General features: G+C 48.6%; 1 protein-coding gene across 3 annotated transcripts in view; it reads left to right on the forward strand.

The window, feature by feature from the left end:
* The first annotated feature begins 13,311 nt into the window (after window positions 1–13,311).
* Window positions 13,312–18,554, forward strand: part of FARP1 (FERM, ARH/RhoGEF and pleckstrin domain protein 1) — a 222,512-nt gene continuing 217,269 nt past the window's right edge. The window contains exon 1 of one of the 3 annotated variants that reach the window (XM_060191788.1): window positions 13,312–13,752. The gene's annotated coding sequence lies outside the window, so the exon portion shown is untranslated. The remainder of the gene's footprint in view (window positions 13,753–18,554) is intronic. The other 2 variants (XM_060191789.1, XM_060191790.1) reach the window with 2 other exon arrangements.

Consider the following 18,554-nt stretch of genomic DNA (forward strand, 5'->3'; position numbering starts at 1 on the left):
GTTGTTTTCTTCCAAGTAGAGAGACTGACAGAAAGGTCGTGCCATCCAGGCTCCCACTTTTCAATAGGAGGTCCCACACCATGCTCAGCCATATCCTCACAGTGTCCCTACAGTGACTGATTTGTGAGAGCTGCAGAAGAACTGAGGCGTGATCAGCGTCCAGTGTTTCTCTGTATATGTGGGGAGAGCAGGGAGGAGCAGGGCAGGCACAGCACCTGGAGCTTCCTGCAGTGTGGTGTAGATCAGGCTCGGACCTGGTGGTGCGCCTGGCAAAGCAGTGCATTTATCCAAGGGAGCTATTTTGCAAGCCCTCATCATTCAGTTTTGCAAAGATGGTCAGTAAGATAATTTTGAGGTGCTTGATCTAGTCATCTGAAGCCTCACACCCCTGACGTGGAATGGGAGGCTTATGGAGACAGTGGGAGGTCTTCAAATAGGGAGGGTGGATAGTTCTCTTAGGCAAAGAGCCAGGGGATTGATTAGATGCCATCAGAAAGTCTTCATTAAATCTTCTTCTCATTTACACCAAAAGAAACCAAACTAGGGGGCTGGGTGCTGGCACACCTTCTTGAACACACACATTACAATGCACAAGAACACAGGTTCAAGCCAGCTGTCCCCACCTGCAGAGGGGAAGCTTTACAAGTGGTGACACAGGTCTGCAGGTGTCTTTTTTTTTTTTTGCAGGTGTCTATCTTTTCTCCTCTGTCTCCCCCCCAATTTCTCTCTGTCCTATCCAACAAAGACAACTGCAGCAACAACAACAATAAACAACAAGGGCAACAAAAAAGGAAAAATGGCTTCTAGGAGCAGTGGATTCGTAGTGCAGGCACCGAGACCCAGCAATAACCCTGGAGGCAAAATAAATAAAGAAAGAAAGAAATAAAGAAATATCTGAAAATCTCAGTAGAAAGAGTTCCACAATTATAATGTAACTCAAGTCACACATTCTAATTACTCTAATTACACATTATAATTATTATTAAATAATAATTAGAATGTAATTCTAATTACATTCTAATTTTAAATTAAATTAATTTATTTGATAGAAACAGAAATCAAGAGGGGAGGGGAGATAGAGAGAAAAAGAGACACATGCAGTCCTGCTTTACCACATGTAAAGCTTCCCCCTGAAGGTAGTAACTGGGACCGGGGGCTTGAACCCTGGATCCCTGTGAATTGTAATATATTCACTTAACCAGGTATACCACTGCCTGGCCCCTTTCCTTTTTTTTTTTTTTTTTTTTAAGAAATTTAACATGTTTAGGGAATGAACAAGAGGCTTTATAAGTGTGAAATATTGCTAACTGCCCATCTTCCTCCCAGCCCAGACTTTCTGTTGTTGTATACTTAAGGAGAAGAGAGAGAGAATCAGACATGAGGAGAGAGACACCACAGTGCCATTCCAGCCCCTCATGGCGTTCCCTTTGCTGATGTCCATTGTTGGTATGCTTCTAATTCTGCTTCTAAAAGCCCCTTCTGTTTCATTGGTTTAATCCCCCGTGCTTAACACTGTATTCTATTTACATAACCACTGTTAACTAAGCACCGCCCTGCCTGCAGGGCATTGGTTTAATCCTCATTGGTTCATGATGTTTTTTGCTCCGCCCCCTCTCGTAGTTCAACCTCATTTACACCAGTCTCTTTTCGCTCCACCCTATCTATGTCACATCCTGTTTCCACCCTAGTTGGCGAGTTTATATATAAGGGCAGGATTGTGATTATATATAGTTTAGCTTGGCTTAGTTTCTGCTGCATGCCACATGAATAAAGAGATACTGCTTTCCAGCTCAGCCATGAGTCCCTGGTTGTCTCTCTCCCGCCCACGAAGCTAGCTAGCCCGGCAGTCCATGATGCTCTCACCAGGTTCTGGGGTTTAACCCCGAGTCCTATGCACTCAGCTGGTGAGTAGTCTCCTGGCTCCCCCATGAAACAGAGTTTGACTTGGGATCATGTCGTGTTGTTCCTGTAGTGACGCTCTGCCAGGCTGGCCTTTCTATCTGCACTCACTCACCGCTGCTGGGGGCTCGTGTATCTGGCCGGAGGGTGGAGAACCCACCACCTGGTTTAGATTCTTAGCTAAGCCTCTGCCCAAGGTGGGCTGCCCAGAAATCACAGTATTGTTCGAGGTCAGTGGTTCCCAGCCTGGCTCCAAGTCAGAATCTCCTGGGGAGCTTAAAAAAAAATCCGGATGCTCTGTGTGTACCCCACACCCATAACCTCTTCACAAGGAGAAAGAGGACCATTTGTCAGTATTCCATCCATCCATCCATCCATCCATCCTTCCTTCCTTCCTTCCTTCTTCTCTTTCTCTTTCATTTTTTTAAAATTAGTGGATAGAGACAGAGAAAAATTGAGAGGGGAAGGGGACAAAGACAGAGAAACACCTGCAGCAGCTCTGGGGACCAGAGGTTTGAACCAAGGCCCTGTGCACTACAACATGTGCACTTAATCAGGGGCTCCACCATCTTCTTCCTTCCTTCCTTCCTTCCTTCATTTCATTTTATTTATTTACTTAGTGAGTTAGTTATTACCAGGGCACTGCTCACTCTGGCTTATGGTGGTATAGGGGATTGAACCTGGGATTTCAGAGCCTCAGGCATGAAAGTCTCTTTGCATAATAATTAAGCTACCTACCCCCACCTACTTTTCTTTCCCCTTCCCCTTCCTTCCTTCCTTCCTTCCTTCCTTCCTTCCTTCCTTCCTTCCTTCCTTCCTCCAGTGCAGCTCAGCTCTGTCAATTGCTATTGCTGGGGATCAAACCTGGAACCTTTTGCATGCAAGTTCTGTGTGCTACCATTGCACTGTTTCCCTAGCCCCCTCAGTATTTGTTCAGAGTTTCCCCGAATACACATCCAAATTTGTGAGTTAGACTATATATATGTATATACTATATATATACTTTCTTTTTTATCTTTATTTATTGGATAGAGACAGTCAGAATTTGAGAGGAAGGGGAGACAGAGAGACACCTGCAGCACTGCTTCACCACTCATGAAGCTTTCCCCCTGCAGATGGGGACCAGGGGCTTGAACCCAGGTTCTTGCACACTGTAACATGTGCACTCAATCAGGTGCGCCACCACCCGGCCCCTGTATATGTAAGCTTTCCACTATTCTTCTCAGTTTGCAGTAAGAATAAAAACAACCTGGGTCTGAACTATATATTACTTACATATATATTATTTATATACACATACACATATACATATGAAGACAGTGTGTGTCTATGTGTGTGTGTGTACCTGTGCATATATACCCTTCCTTACTTCATTTCCTGCGTATGTCCCTCTGGGCCTTCACAGATACCTGGCGAACAGCAGGAGGCGCTGTGTCCGTGAGATTCATTCAATGTTGCTGCTTCCTTCCTTTTGTGCGTGAACACAGCCAGCCTAGGTAGCTCACTTCTTCATTGCCCCGTGGATGGGCTTGTGGTATGCGTGTTTCTTGCCCCTTCGTCCCCTGTTCTTATGACTAAAGGTCACGGAGAACACCTGTGCCCAGGTCTTTCTGTGCACCTACTTCTGTCTTCCCCGGGTCAGCACTTCACCGCGGGCTCCTTCTCTTGCATTGAGTGTGCGTTTCACCCTGCAAGGAGCTGCCACGGCGCCCCAGCGGCTGGGTCGCCTTACACTCTCATCAGCAATGCAGGAGTCTCAGCTGCTCCACACTCTCATCAAACTTTGATGTGGGGAGTTGGTTTCACTCGCTTCTCTAGAAGGTGAAGAACATGTCTTGCTGCGGCTTAAAGTTGTGTCTCGCACGCTGATCTTGAGGTCTTTAATCATGGGCTCCCCATTTATCTTCTTTCAGGAGGTGTCTGTTCAATTCCTCTGCTCCCTTTTAAAAATATAACGAATGGGGACTCGGGCGGTAGCGCAGCGGGTTAAGCGCACGTGGCGCAAAGCGCAAGGACCGGCCTAAGGATCCGGGTTCGAGCCCCCGGCTCCCCACCTGCAGGGGAGTCGCTTCACAGGCGGTGAAGCAGGTCTGCAGGTGTCTGTCTTTCTCTCCTCCTCTCTGTCTTCCCCTCCTCTCTCCATTTCTCTCTCTGTCCTGTCCAACAATGATGACATCAATAACAACAAGGGCAACAAAAGGGAATAAATAAATAAATAAATAAATATTTTTGAAAAGAAAAAATATATAATTAATTAGGAGTTGGGCGGAAGCGCTGTGGGTTAAGCGCAGGTGGTGCAAAGAGCAAAGACAAGCTTAAGAATAACGGTTCAAGCCCCGGCTCCCCACCTGCAGGGGAGTCGCTTCACAAGAAGTGAAGCAGGTCTGCAGGTGTCTCTCTTTCTCTCTTCCTCTCTGTCTTCCCCTCCTCTCTTCATCTCTCTTTCTGTGTCCTATATAACAACGACATCAATAACAACATAATAACTACAACAATAAAAAAGGGCAACAAAAGGTAAAATAAATAAATCCAAAAAATTAACTATATATATATAACTAATCAATTGATTTATTGGATAAAGATGCAGTGAAGTCAAGAGGCAAGAGAGAGAGGGAGAGAAAAAGAGACACCTGCAGCCCTGCTTCACCACTTGTAAAGCGTCCCCACCGCAGGTGGGGACTGGGGGCTTAAACCCGGGTCCTTGTGCATGGTAATATGTGTTCTATGGGGTGTGTAACCACTCAACCACTTATCTGCTCATTTTTTCAACACGTTTATTATTACTGGATAGAGACAGAGAGGAATTCAGAGGGGAGAGGGAGACAGAGGAGAGAGACAGAGAGACACCTGCAGTCCTGCTCTACCACTTGTAAAGCTTCTCCCCTGCAGGTGGGGACCAGGGCTTGAACCTGCAGCCTTGTTCACTGCAATGTGTATGCTTAACCAGGTGCACCATCACCTGGCCCCCTTATCTGCTCATTTAAAAATATTTTTTTACTTATTTATTGGATAGGATAGAAAGAAACCGAGGGAGAAGAGGGTGATAGAGAGGGAGAGACAGAGAGGCACCTGCAGCCCTGCTTCAGCAGGTCGCAAAGCTTTCCTCCTGCAGGTGGGGACTGAGGGTTTGAACTTGGGTTCTTGCGCATAGTAACATGTACACTCAACCAGGTACCATCACTCAGCCCCTACCTGCTCATTTTTTAAAGTCTTACCCTCTGAATCGTTGGGGCAAAGTCCTGAAGAACCTGCATCATATACAAACTGGGTCTATTTTTCAACATTTCTAGGAAGGACACTCCTCTCTCTCTCTCTCTCTCTCTCTCTCTCTCTTGATATGGCATTAACTTTACCTGTAAGAACTTGCTGACTTCAGATCATGGCCGTTTAACCTCCATTCTCTTGGCTACTTATCAATCAGAGTTAAAACTGAAATACTTAAGGGGCTGGATGGTGGCACACTTGATAAAGCACGTGCATTACAATGAGCAAGGAACTGGGTTCAAGTCCCCCCCTCTCCCTGCCTGCAGGGGGGAAGAAATATCACAAGTGGTGAAGCAGATCTGCAAGTGTCTTTCATTCTCTCCCCTCTCGCCTTCTCCCCTTTCAATTTCTCTGTTTCTATACAAAATGAAAAATAAATAACTGAAATACTTATAGGTTATTTGTGACTGGGCATTGCACACCTGTTTAGGTTATGTTTGAAAGTGTAACAGAAATGTCAAGTTGTTAGACAACAGAAGTTCTTTCACAGGGCTGGTGGGAGAGTTCACTTCTGTATGGCTCCTGCTTTGTCATGTGCACAGCCTGGCTTCAAGCTCAGCCCCCACTGTACTGAAGGAAGCTTTTGCACTGTGGTTGCTTCATATCTCTCTCTCTCTCTCTTTCTATATATATATATATATATACATATATATATATATATATGTATATATATATATATATATACAGCCTCTCTCTGGGGAAAAAATAAGTGACAAATATAATATTTCCACTGATCTTTTACATTTTTTTATATTTATTTATTCCCTTATGTTTTCCTTGTTGTTTTATTGTTGTTGTTATTGATGTTGTCATCGTTAGATAGGACAGAGAGAAATGGAGAGAGGAGGGGAAGACAGAGAGGGGGAGAGAAAGACAGACACCAGCAGACCTGCTTCACTGCCTGTGAAGTGACTCCCCTGCAGGGGGGGAGCCAGGAGCTCGAACCCGGGATCCTTACACCGGTCCTTACGCCGATCCTTGCACTTTGCACCACCTGTGTTTAACCCACTGTGCTACCACCCGACTCCCTCATTAGTTTTTTTTTTTGCCTCTAGAGTTATCATTGGGGTTTGGTGCATGCACTACAAATCCACTGCTCCTGGAGGCCATTTTCCCCCGTTTTACTGCATAGGACAGAGAGAGATTGAGAGGGGAAGGGGAGGTAGAGTGGGAGAGAGAAAGACAGACACCTGCAGACCTGTTTCACCTCTGCTGAAGTGACCCTTCTGCAGGTGGGGAGCCAGGAACTCGAACCAGGATCTTTGTGCTGGTCCTTGTGCTTCATATTATGTGCACTTAACCCAGTGCAGCACCACCGGCAACCACGCAACATCCTCCACTAGTTTTTCAATTTGCATAAAGAAAAAAAAAACAAGCTGGGGCGGGGGGAGTCATGCAGTAGCGCAGAGGGTTAAGCGCAGATCGTGCAAAGTGCAAGGACCGGCATAAGGATCCTGGTTTGAGCCCCCGGCTTCACAGGGAGTGAAGCAGGTCTGCAGGTGTCTTTCTCTCCCCCTCTCTGTCTTCCCCTCCTCTCTCCATTTCTCTCTGTCCTATCCAACAATGATGACAACAATAATAACTACAACAATAAAACAACAAGGGCAAGAAAAGGGAATAAATAAATAAATAACAAGCTGGGTCTGAAGTCAAATTGTGTGTAACACAGTTTCTACTTTATAAGGCTGATGTGCCAGTGGAATGAATTAACTATCCACTCAGCTTCTAATCGTACGCTTCAGTTCTTGTTACCACTAGATATAAAACAGAGGGCACCCTAGGAGTTGAAGCTAAGGGTTAAACCTTGAAAGTGATGCTCATCAAATCTGCAAAATAATTGTTTTTATAACTCGACGATATCATATTCACGTTCGCCTGGAAGAGCAAACTGTTGGACTAAGCAGCGCGGCTTTTAAATTAGCAATAATCAGAGGGTCTAAGCTCTACCAGATAGTCAAATAGCTTATGATGCTGGGAACACAAGCCGTGGGCGCTGGGACAAGCACAGACGGCTCAGCGGGACAGAGCTGAATGTGGACACTGGTCTTCCATGTCATTTCTCACCAGGGTTATCACTGGGGCCTAGTGCCAGAATGAGTCCCTTATTTCTAGCTTCCACTGCTGTAAGATAGAGTGTGAGAGGCAAGGATGGAAAAGACGACAGAGAGAGAGAAGACACTACAGCATCACTCCACCCATGAAGCTTCCCCCTGCAGACGCCCCCATGTGGTGGTGGCTGGTGTTGTGTCGTGAGCCCAGTTCCTCAGGTTTGGTGAAACAAATGTCCAAGAGGGGGCCAGGTGGTGGCGCACCTGGTTGAGTGCACACCTTACAATGCGCCCCCAGCCCCAACATGCAGGAGGGAAGCTTTGCGAGTGGTGAAGCAGTGCTGCAGGCGTCTTTCTGTCTCTCTTCCTCTCTATCAAACCCCCTCCCTCTCCATTTCTGGTTGTCTTTAGCCAATAAATAAGTAAAGATAATAATAAAAAATGTGCAGGAGGTGGACTATTTAAACCATGTCTGCTTAGCCATTTGGAAAGAGGAAAAGCTGACTCCATGACTCATTTCTTCTGCCAAAATAAATATTATACAGGGCAGTTATATAACATGCAAATAAAAGTGGTACTTAAAAAAACGCTTTGTATGAATGAGGAATGACTTTTTTTCTTTTTTTTAATTTCTTTATTGGGGAATTAATGTTTTACATTCGATAGTAAATACAATAGTTTGTACATGCATAACATTTCTCAGTTTTCCATATAACAATACAACCCCCACTAGGTCCTCTGTCATCCTGAGGAAGGACTTTTTAAGCATGATGTAAACCCATGAAATCATAAGAGCAAACACCAAGTATTTGACAATGTAAAAATAATACTTTTTTTTTTTTTTTTGCTGCAGAGAAGCACCACAGAGCGAAAAAGCAGAGAGTCTCTTAGCATCTGGATGTTCTGAACCAACAAGGAAAAGACAGACAACTGAGTGGCAAAGTGAGCAAAGGACTTAAGTCAGGTCAGCTGTGAGGAAAAACCACTGCTGGCCGGGCAGTGGCCACCCGGTTAAGTACACATAGTACAAAGTGCAAGGACCCCCACAAGGATCCGGGTTCCAACCCCCAAGTCTCCACCTGCAGGGAGGAAGCTTCATAAGTTGCGAAGCAGGTCTGCAGGTGTCTGTATTTTTCTCTCCCTCTCTCTCTCCTTCCCCTCTCAATTTCTCTCTGTCCTATGCAATAAAATGGAAAAAATGGCCGCCAGGAGCAGTGGATTCATAGTGCTGGCACTGAGCCCCAGTGATAACCCTGGAGGAAAAAAAAAAAAGGCCGGTGGCAGTTTAAGTGTTTATTATTATTACTATTGTTAACTAGAGCACTGCTCAACTCTGGTTTATGGTTGTGCTGAGGACTGAACCTGGGATCTCGGAGCCTCAGGCATGAAAGTCTCTATGTATAACCATTATACAATCTCCCCACCCCCAAACAATGGCAGTTTAAAAAAGATATCTGGGAAGTCGGGCGGTAGTGCAGCGGGTTAAGCGCAGGTGGCGCAAAGCACAAGGACCGGCATAAGGATCCCGGTTCGAACCCCGGCTCCCCACCTGCAGGGGAGTCGCTTCACAGGCGGTGAAGCAGGTCTGCAGGTGTCTCTCTTTCTCTCCCCCTCTCTGTCTTCTCCTCCTCTCCCCATTTCTCTCTGTCCTATCCAACAACGACAACATCAATAATAACTACAACAGTAAAACAAGGGCAACAAAAGGGAATAAAGAAAGAAATATTAAAAAACAAAAAGAAATCCCCAAAGGGCACAAGAGAGCAGGACTCTTCTCTGCAGGAAGCTGGGGGCTGGGGGTGGGGAGTGGGGGAGGGTCTAAAGGTTGAAGAGAGAGACAGGAGAGACCAGAGTTCCCAACTGACTTCTTTCCTCACTGTCTGTCACCTGTAGTGCCACCGTGTGGCCTGGGAATAGGCAGGACTCCATCCACTGCAGCTGAAGTTCCTGAGAGCAGATGTGAGCAGCCACTGAGCTAGAACCCTCGGGACTTTGTCTCCCTGTGTCCATCACACAGCTTGATTACTGTCACTTCCACGCTGCTCTGTTGCCCAAGTCCATTCCTGTCCAGACTCAAAGGGCCCTGCCCCACTCCTCTCCATTTCCATGAGAAAAGCACCAGGGGATTTATGGCTGGGCTTAAAAACAACCCTGATGGCAGAATAAATGACTATAGTGACTTTGCAGGCTAATTTTGCAATAGCTACCAACATTTAATACCCAACTCACCCAAGTATCTATTCTTTCCTTCCTGTTCCCTGCCCCTCTCTCTTTGACCTTTTCACTGCCTAGGTGGATTCTCCATCAGGCATATTCTATTTCTCTCTCTCTCTTTTCTTTTTTTAGAGAAAATATATTTTATTTTAATGAAAGAGATAGATACAAGGAGAAAGACACAGAGAGAAAGACCAGAACACTGCTTGGCTCTGGCTTATAGCAGTGCTGGGGATTGAATCTGGGACCTCAGAGCCTCAGGCATGAGGGTCTCTTTTGTGGAACCATTATACTGTCTCCTCAGCCCCATAATCTTTTATTATTATTATTATTATTATTATTATTATTGATTTAACAATGATTGACAAAATTGTGGGATAAGAGAGGTACAATTCCACACAATTCCCACCACCAGAGTTCTGTATCCCATCCCCTCCATTGGAAGCTTTCCTATTCTTTATCCCTCTGGGAGTATGGACCCAGGATCATTATGGGGAGCAGAAGGTGTGTGTGTGGGGGGGTCTGGCTTCTGGAATTGCTTCTTCGCTGGACATGGGTGTTGATAGGTGGATCCATACCCCCAGCCTGTTTCTATCTTTCCTTAGTGGGGAGGGTTAGGGAGAGGTGGGGTTCCAGGACACATTGGTGAGATTGTCTGCCCAGGGAAGTCAGGATGGCGTCATGGTAGCATCTGCAACTTGGTGTCAGTTCCATAATCTAAGGTGGCATTTTGCAGGCAAGTGACAGGACCAGCAAGATGAGTCACATTATTTTTTTAAGACTCACTTTATTATTATTTTTTTATATTTATTTAATTTATTTTTTCCCTTTTGTTGCCCTTGTTGTTTTATTGTTGTAGTTATTATTGATGTCGTTGTTGTTGGATAGGACAGAGAGAAATGGAGAGAGGAGGGGAAGACAGAGAGGGGGAGAGAAAGACAGACACCTGCAGACCTCCTTCACCGCCTGTGAAGCGACTCCCCTGCAGGTGGGGAGCCGGGGCTCGAACTGGGATCCTTATGCCGGTCCTTGTGCTTTGCGCCACCTGCGCTTAACCTGCTGCACTACCGCCCGACTCCCTAAGACTCCCTTTTATTATTTATTGACTTGTTTTGCCCCCAGAGTTATGACTGGGGCTCAGTGCCTGCATGACAAATCCTCTGCTCCCGGTGGCCATTCTTTACAAAGTGTTCCCATTCCCCCCTTTATTTGATAGAACAGAGAGAAATTGAGAGGGGAGGGAGAGATAGAGATGGAAAGAGACAGAGAGACACCTGTAGACTTGCTTCACTGCTTGTGAAGCTTATTCCCTTAAGTGGGGCACAGGGCCTCAAACCCAGGTCCTTGTGCATAGTTATGTGTGCTCTTAAGCAGGTGTGCCACTGCCCAGCCCCTAAACGTTATTTAGTTTGTTTTATTATTATTGGATAGAGACAGAAAGGAATAGAGTGAAAGGGGGAGATAGGGAAGGAAAAAGAGAGACACCTGCAGCACTGTTCCAGTTTGTGAAGCTTCCTCCATATTTTAGCGACTGCAGATAACCCCTGCAGTAAGCACTCGTGGGGACGTGACTTCTGTCCCCACATTTTCTGGAGAGGTGCTGCTCACATGTGGGATTGCTGGGCACATGGCGGCTCTGCATTTAGCTCCTGGAGGAAGCTTGCTGTCATTTTCCAGTGGTAGCATTAGTTCCCATTCCCATGGAAGTCTTTTGAAAGCTTATCATAAAAGTCACATCCAGGGAGTGTCTCTCTCTCTCTCTCTCTCCCTCCCATGTTGCTAAAGCTGCCCCACAAGTACCCACTGCTTGGGCAGCACCCTGTTTTGTGTCTGTCTGCCTTTGCACTAGGGACCCCTGCTTTGTATCCATCCATATACCACCCCCACCTCACAGCCCTGAATACACCCGCCCACGTGTCTCAAGTCATGAGCTCTTCCAAAGTGCAAAATGACTGAGGTTTCAAGAGTAGCTGCCTCCACAAGTGGGTCCCTACAAGCCTGGCAACTAAGCAGAGCTTCACTTGCACTTTTTTTTTTTTTTTTTTGCCTCCTGGGTTATTGCCTGGGCTTGGTGCCTGCACCAGGAACCCACTGCTCCTGGAGGCCATTTTTCCATTGTTGTGCTGCTGTTGTTGTTGGATAAGACAGAGAGAAATGGAGAGAGAAGGGGGAGACAGAGAGGGGGAGAGAAAGACAGATACCTGCAGACCTGCTTCACCACCTGTGAAGTGACGCCCCTGCAGGTGGGGAGCCGGGGGCTTGAACCGGGATCCTTGCACGGGTCCTGTGCTCCGCACTATGTGTGCTTAACCTGGTGCACTACTGCCCACCCCGTCCCCCTGTGTGTGTGTATATATATATGTGTGTGTGTATATATATATATACATATACACACACACACACACACACACACACACATATATATATATATATACAGCCAATGGTTTACAGGACAGTTGTTGGCACATGGGTACTGCTTCTCATCTCACCATGATAGGCGTCTGCAACACTCTCACTCCCGACTTGGTTCATTTCCATCATCATGTGCCAGGACCTGAAAGCTCTCCGACCCTCCTTCCCCAGAGTCCTGTCCTTTCCTTTCCTTTCCTTTCCTTTCCTTTCCTTTCCTTTCCTTTCCTTTCCTTTTTGCCACACACCAAACCAGCCTAAGTTTGACTGTGTGTTTCCCCTTTCTGTTCTTGCTTCTCATCTTCTGTCCATGAGTGAGGTCATCCCATATTTATCCTTCTCTTTCTGACTTATCTCACTTCACATGATTCCTTCAAGCTCCATCCAAGATGAGGTGAAGAAGGTAACTTCATCATTCTTAACAGTTGAGTAATATTCCGATACACACACACACACACACACACAACTTTCTTAGCCACTCATCTATTGTTGTACACCTAGGTTGCTTCCAGGTTTTGGCTATTACAGATGCAAATAAAGACAACAGTGAGATACCATTTCACCCCTGTGAGAACATCATACATCAGAAAGGACAGTAACAACAAATGCCGGAGAGGTTGTGAGGACAAAGGAACCCTCCTGCACTGCTATGGGAATGTAAATTGATCCAAGTCCTGTGGAGAGCAGTCTGGAGAACTCTCAGAAGGCTAGAAATGAACCTATCCTATGACCCTGCAATTCCTCTCCTGGGGATCTATCCTAAGGAACCCAACACACCCATCCAAAAAGATCTGTGTACATTTACAGTCACAGCAGCACACTGCATTACCATTCACTTTCGTTTTGAACCTGCCGTGTGGCCAAGACCTTTGCTCTCCACTTTCCTCTGTGGGCGGGACCCGGAGTTCTGGAAGGAGGGGGTGGGGAGGATAAAGTGGTAGCTCCCAGTGGATGTCTGGGGACTTAAGTGCCCTTAGATCTCACCTACTGGGTCCGGAGTCTGTCTCTGTCTCTCTGCCACACACACACACACACATACACACACACACACACACACACATACACACACACACACACCTAAAGCCTGAACATCTGACCCCCACCCCCCTACATCCCGTCCCCTCTAGGCTTTGTTCGTGGAAGGCGGGCACCCAGGAAGTGGCAGAGGTGGAATGGTGGGGGTAGTAGGGGGTGGCATTTGTCTCTTCTGGGAAGTAAGTCCCTCATTTCCCGGGGCAGTGCCAGGAGCCTGACTGGTCCAGCTGGGTGGGTCGGGGGACAGTGCTCTGGGCCCCTCTTTGCGGGACATCACAGCCCTCGGTGGACACTGGGGGTGCGTGGGGCTGGTTTGGCCGGAGCAGGCGCCCCCACTCCCCAGCCCCCAGGGCCAGGGCGCATGTCCCGGGGCCGGAGCTCCGGGCGGCGGGAGGGCGGGGCGCTGGGCTGGGCTCACCTGCCCCGGGGCGGGCGGACGGGCGCAGTGCGCGGCGAGGCCGCTGGGGGACGCCGTGGGCCTCCCGGCCCGTCCGCCCGGCGCTCCAGGCAGCGCGGCGGCCCGGCTCCCTCTCCCCGCGCGGGGCGGCCCAGCGGGCAGGGGCGCGGCCGCTCGCCGGCTCGGCTCGGCTCGGCTCGGGGGCTGCGGGCTGGCCGGGCGCGGGGCGGGGACGCGGCGGCCGCCCGCTCTCGCCGCTCCTCCCCGGCCGGCGTCGAGGCGGCCATGGCGACCCTGCGCCCGCTCCCCACCCACCCCGCCTGCTCCGCCCTCCCCTCCGCCCCGCGCCACCCCTGAGCCCGGCCCGCGGCCGCCCGCCCAGCCTGCGCCCTCGGCCGCCGCGGGGATTAGCAGCCGCCGCCCGGGAGCCGCGCCCGCAGGCCGGAGCCGCAGCCGAGCCGCAGCCGGAGCCGCCGGGACGCGGAGGTAGGGCGCGCGGGGAACAATGCGGCCGCGCGGGCGGCGACTTGCGCGCGGAGTCGGGGCGCGCCGGGTCCCGCCACGGGCTGGGGGGCGATGGCAGCACCTCGGGGTGGGGGCGGCGGAGCCGGGCTGGGCTGGGGGCGCTGCGCCGCCTCTCTGCTCCCCGCGCTGCCAGCACCCCCACCCCGCAGGCCTCGCCACCCCCGCCCCGCACCCCGCCCGTCTCCTCCCAGCCCACCCCGCCGGGGTGACAGCGCCCCGAGCCGCTTCCGGACCCCGGGCCCCCGCGCAGGCCGGCCGGGAGAGGTGGTGGGGGGACCCCGGGTGGGTGACAAAGACGAACACGCCCTCTGCCCAAGTTGGATTTATTATTATTGCTATTATTTTTTGGGGGGAGGGGTTTGGAGGTCTCTCCTGGCCTGATTTTATGCAAAGTTTTTTTTCTTTCTTCTTTTTCCCCTTTCTTTCCTTTTGCAAGCGGTCGGCCCAGATTTTTTTTTTCTCTCTCTCTCTCCTTTCTCTTTGCCGTGAGCATTTTCCAAACAATTACTTTTAATTTTCTTAAAAAAATGATTTAAGTTCCGGAAACTTTAGCTGCTGGTGATCTTCAGACCTGGGGTGTGTGTGTGTGTGTGTGTGTGTGTGTGTGAGAGAGAGAGAGAGAGAGAGAGAGCTTGGAAAGGGGGGGGTGAGTTCCCGGAAAGAATCTGGATTTTCTCTATGGTATTTGGAATGCAGCAATTGTTGGGGTCCACTTAGCCCCCTCTGAAAGCAGCTCGGTAAGACCCGGAGGTCACACCGTTGCCCGAGAACGAGGGACGAGGTGGGACGTCTGAACACTGGGGCTGGGGCAGTTTCCTTCTTTGTGGTTGTGAATGCCTTTCAGGTCAGCTTCCCAGGTGGACTGAACCCCCAGTTTCCCCGCCCCTTCTCAAGCCAGGGCTTTTGTAAGTCTCATCCCCACCCAGCTCGTATTTCCAGAGAGACACCCCCTGGGCCTAGCCACGGGGAGCTGGGCGGTGTCTGTGCACGTGGTGGTTTTCCAAGCCTGTTTGGGGACCCTCCCAACCCCCACGCTCCCCAGCGTGGTCTTTCCCATGGAACTGAGAGAGGCCTGTTTGGTGGTCAGAGCTTTGGGAGAGTTGCTGGGGGAAAAAAAAATCTTACCCCTGTTGGGATCAAGAGGGGGAATCCTGAAGTCTCTGTCCTAAGCCGCCTCCTCTTCAGGCTGGGGGTGGGGTGGGGTGGGGCTGTGGGGGTCCGCACAGGGCCGTCTAGGGCTAACAGCCCGGTGGGCTGGCCCTCTGCGTGGCTCACTTGGTATTCCTGCAGCATGGTTCTGCAGCAGGCTCTGCGTTGGACTGGCTCCAAGCACAAGGAAACGCTTGTGTTTTTGAGAATGTCTGCCTAATAGATGTTTCTGGGTAAAATAAATAGACACATTGACATTATGGGGACTGAGGCTGCTGGCTGGGCCCAGAGCTGGGCAGACTAGGTTGAGGCTGGGGCCGGGTGCTTCCCACAGTCTCTCTCTCTCTCTCTCTTCCTCTCTCCATGTGAATGGGGGGAAACTTGAAATGCTCAGTGATGTAGGCGGATCCTCTAGGGGTCACAGGCATCATAGCATTGCTTGCTCCACTTGGGGTGTGGCTTGCCAGCTTTTGGGGAATCCTGGATCCGGGTCTATAAAGATGATCTCTTTCCTGGGACTTGTGCAGGGATTGAATTCCTTGGCTCAGAATAGAATCCTAACTCTGTAGCCAAGTTTACCAAAAGGAGATTGCCCACAATAATTTTTTCTTTTTTTTTTTCCTGGCTCGTGCAAGGTTTTCTCATCTCTCTGTCTTCCTTCCTTCCTTTCTTTTCGCAGTTATCTGGAGAGTATCAGGCACCTGGGTGGATGCTTTTGCTTGGCTTTTCATTAAAGCAACTATCTGAGGGGGGGGGTTCATAAAAGAGAACTTAAATGTAGCATTCAAAAGGTGGAACTCAACCTCTAACAGTCATTGAGCATGGGAGAGCTTAAAGGTATTTAGGAAAAGATATCTTGAAGAGGCGCGTACTTGTGATAAACATCTATGGATACATATATACCTGAAAACCTTTCCCCATCCCATTGAATGGCTATAAAAGATGGGGGGGGGACAGAAATCTGGTTCAGTATTGCTGAACCCCCCTTTACAGGTGGGAGATGACATTTGTGACTGCCCCAGGGTGCGTGAAGTTGGATGGGAAGGACTCAGCAAGCTAGCAGGGCCACAGGGACATCAAAAACAGACCCCTTGCTCGATTACTGCGGAGAACTGCCAAATACTTCTGAGCAAGGCACTTTCTCTTCTGAGATTGGTACAGGCAGGCCAGGGGTTGTGTAACCCCTCAATCCAGTTCCCCCGGTCCTTTCTCTATATTTTTTGGGGGAGGCTCATGTAGGTCTTCTCGCCGGAGGGTACCAGGCTTTCTCCTATTGTCTGATGCTCCTCTGCCTGAAGGTGAATTCTTGCATGGGGAGCATGCATTCTGGCCTCTTAGTGGTCCGGTTTCTGCTGCGTCCCCTCTCCTGCCCAGACTGCCCTTAACCACTTCCACATGTCCAGGAAGACCCGCGTCCAATGGCTTCCATCTAGTGACTTGAAAGGCTGATTTCGCCGCTGCTTTTTATGTCAAGCACTGCAACTTTTGTTTTTAATCAAGGAGTCTCCCCCGCCTCCCCATAGCCCCCGAAAATGTTTATTTTAGCAGAGAGACTGGCTTTGTGTACGCTGCCCTTGTCCTGGTGCAAGTTAGGGAAAACTGTGTGAGCCTTCCAGCCGAAGCAGGCAGTTGCTATATCTCAAACAAGGGGCCCTGAGCTCTTGCTATTTGGGACTCAACCAATGACCCATCCAGTGCCCTGTAACTTCCGAGCCCAGCTCAAGAGCACTAGCTTTCTTACTCGCACTGGGATGAACATTCCACACACCCCCAAGACCGGCAGTTACACTAATGTGAGAGTCCATGGTTTATGCAGAATTAATTTCAGGTACAAGATTGTCACAGTTGTGTAAGTTTTCTTCTTTTTTTCCCAAACAAAAGAGCCACAGGCCAAAGCTGAGTTCCTCTCTCTTTATATAGAATGTGAATTACTACCAGAGTGGTTGTACTGATAACCTGAAGACTTGGGAGTTTTTCTTTTCTTTTCTTCTCTTTCCTCTTCTCTTCTCTTCTTTTCTTTTTATGGCCGATGTATTTACGAGCATGAGAGAGGGAACCAGAGCATCACTCTGGCACATGTGATGCCAAGGACTTTGCTTAAAGGTGTCTTATGAGAGAAGACAAGCTCAGTATTATGATCTCTCTCTCTCTCTCTTTTTGTTTTTATCTTATTTGTTCTCAATCTAGCATAGCTTGGCTTTTTTAAGTTTTTTTTTTTTTTAATTTATTTACGTGAGTGAGAAGGGGAGAACCAGAGTGCCATTCTCGTACAGGCAATGTCAGGGATCGAACCTGGGGACTCAAGCCCTGAACTCCAGTGCTCCACTAGCATAGCTTTTGATGTCCTGTCAAGTTCCTCTTTCAGAACGAGTGGGCTGTTGCATGGGGAATTAAAAAAAAAAATTGACATGTGATTTTTGTTTCCATTTTGTATAATTTTAGCAGCTTGAATTTATTATTTAAAGATACTGCTTACTTATTTATTAACAAAAGAGAGTGAAAGGAAAGAGGGAGAGAACCGAAGTATCATCGCTCTGGCATATTCGGTACCGGCGATCAAACGTGGGACCTCATGCTTGAGAATCCATTGCTCTAGTCCATGGCCGAAGTGCAGGTAACAGTGTATGCGATCGATTAACTGAGTGTGCCACTGCCAGGCCCCTATGTGGGTAACATTTTGAAGCGATTCAGGCTCATTTAAAAAACCAACCAACCAACCAACCACCACCACCAACAAAACAACAACAACAAAAAAGCAAGGACTGGGGAGACAGCATAATGGTTTTTTTTTTTTTTTGCAAAAATGACCTTCACACCCAAGACTTCAAGATCCCAAGTTCAATCCCTAGCACCACCGTATGCCAGAGCTGAGCAGTGCTTTGGTGAAAGAAAAACCAAGCAAGCAAGCAAGCAAACAGACAAAAAAAAAAAAACCCAGACGATAAAAACATAAAGAAGAAAGTCAACTTTAGTTGAGAATTTAGTTTTTGGCTTAGGTTTCCTTCTTCCCGAGAAAAGTTTGTGAGTTTCGTTAGTGAGTGTGTACTCACGAAACGAAGCGTTTCCTCACCTTCAAGTGTATTTGCTGTGGAGTGACGGGTCACCTGGGTGAGCCTTGCGCCATGTGCCTCACTGTCCATCTCTCTTCCGGTCTCACTGCTGTGGCTGAGATGTCAGCTGTCAGGCTGGCTGTTCTAGGCACATCGCCTGTCTTTTCTCTCTGGCTGCTTTCAAGTTTCTTTGGGCTTCTTCTCCCTTGTCACCGTGTCATTGCTTTTTCTCCGCTACTTCCCTTCTCTCTCCTCTCTTTCTCCTCCCCTACTCCCCATCCACTTGTCAGCTTATTCCTCTCTGTCACAGGGTAACGTTCTAGTCTGCTTCTTCACTCGGTCACTCTGGTTGTTTCTGTGTTGGATCAGGAGGACAAGCCTGTGTGTGGAGATGTTTCCACTTGTGCTGCTGGCTGGTAGTTTCCACCTCTACCTCTGGTTTGCTGAATTTTTTTTTGGTGTATACATACATATTTATTTATTTTGGAGAGAGACGGAAATTGAGAGGGAAGGAGGATGGAGAGGGAGAAAGAAAGACACCTGCAGCACTTACTTCACCACTCA

Source organism: Erinaceus europaeus, chromosome 5 (genome assembly GCF_950295315.1).
Source record: "Erinaceus europaeus chromosome 5, mEriEur2.1, whole genome shotgun sequence".
In the NCBI taxonomy this organism is placed as follows: Eukaryota; Metazoa; Chordata; class Mammalia; order Eulipotyphla; family Erinaceidae; genus Erinaceus; species Erinaceus europaeus.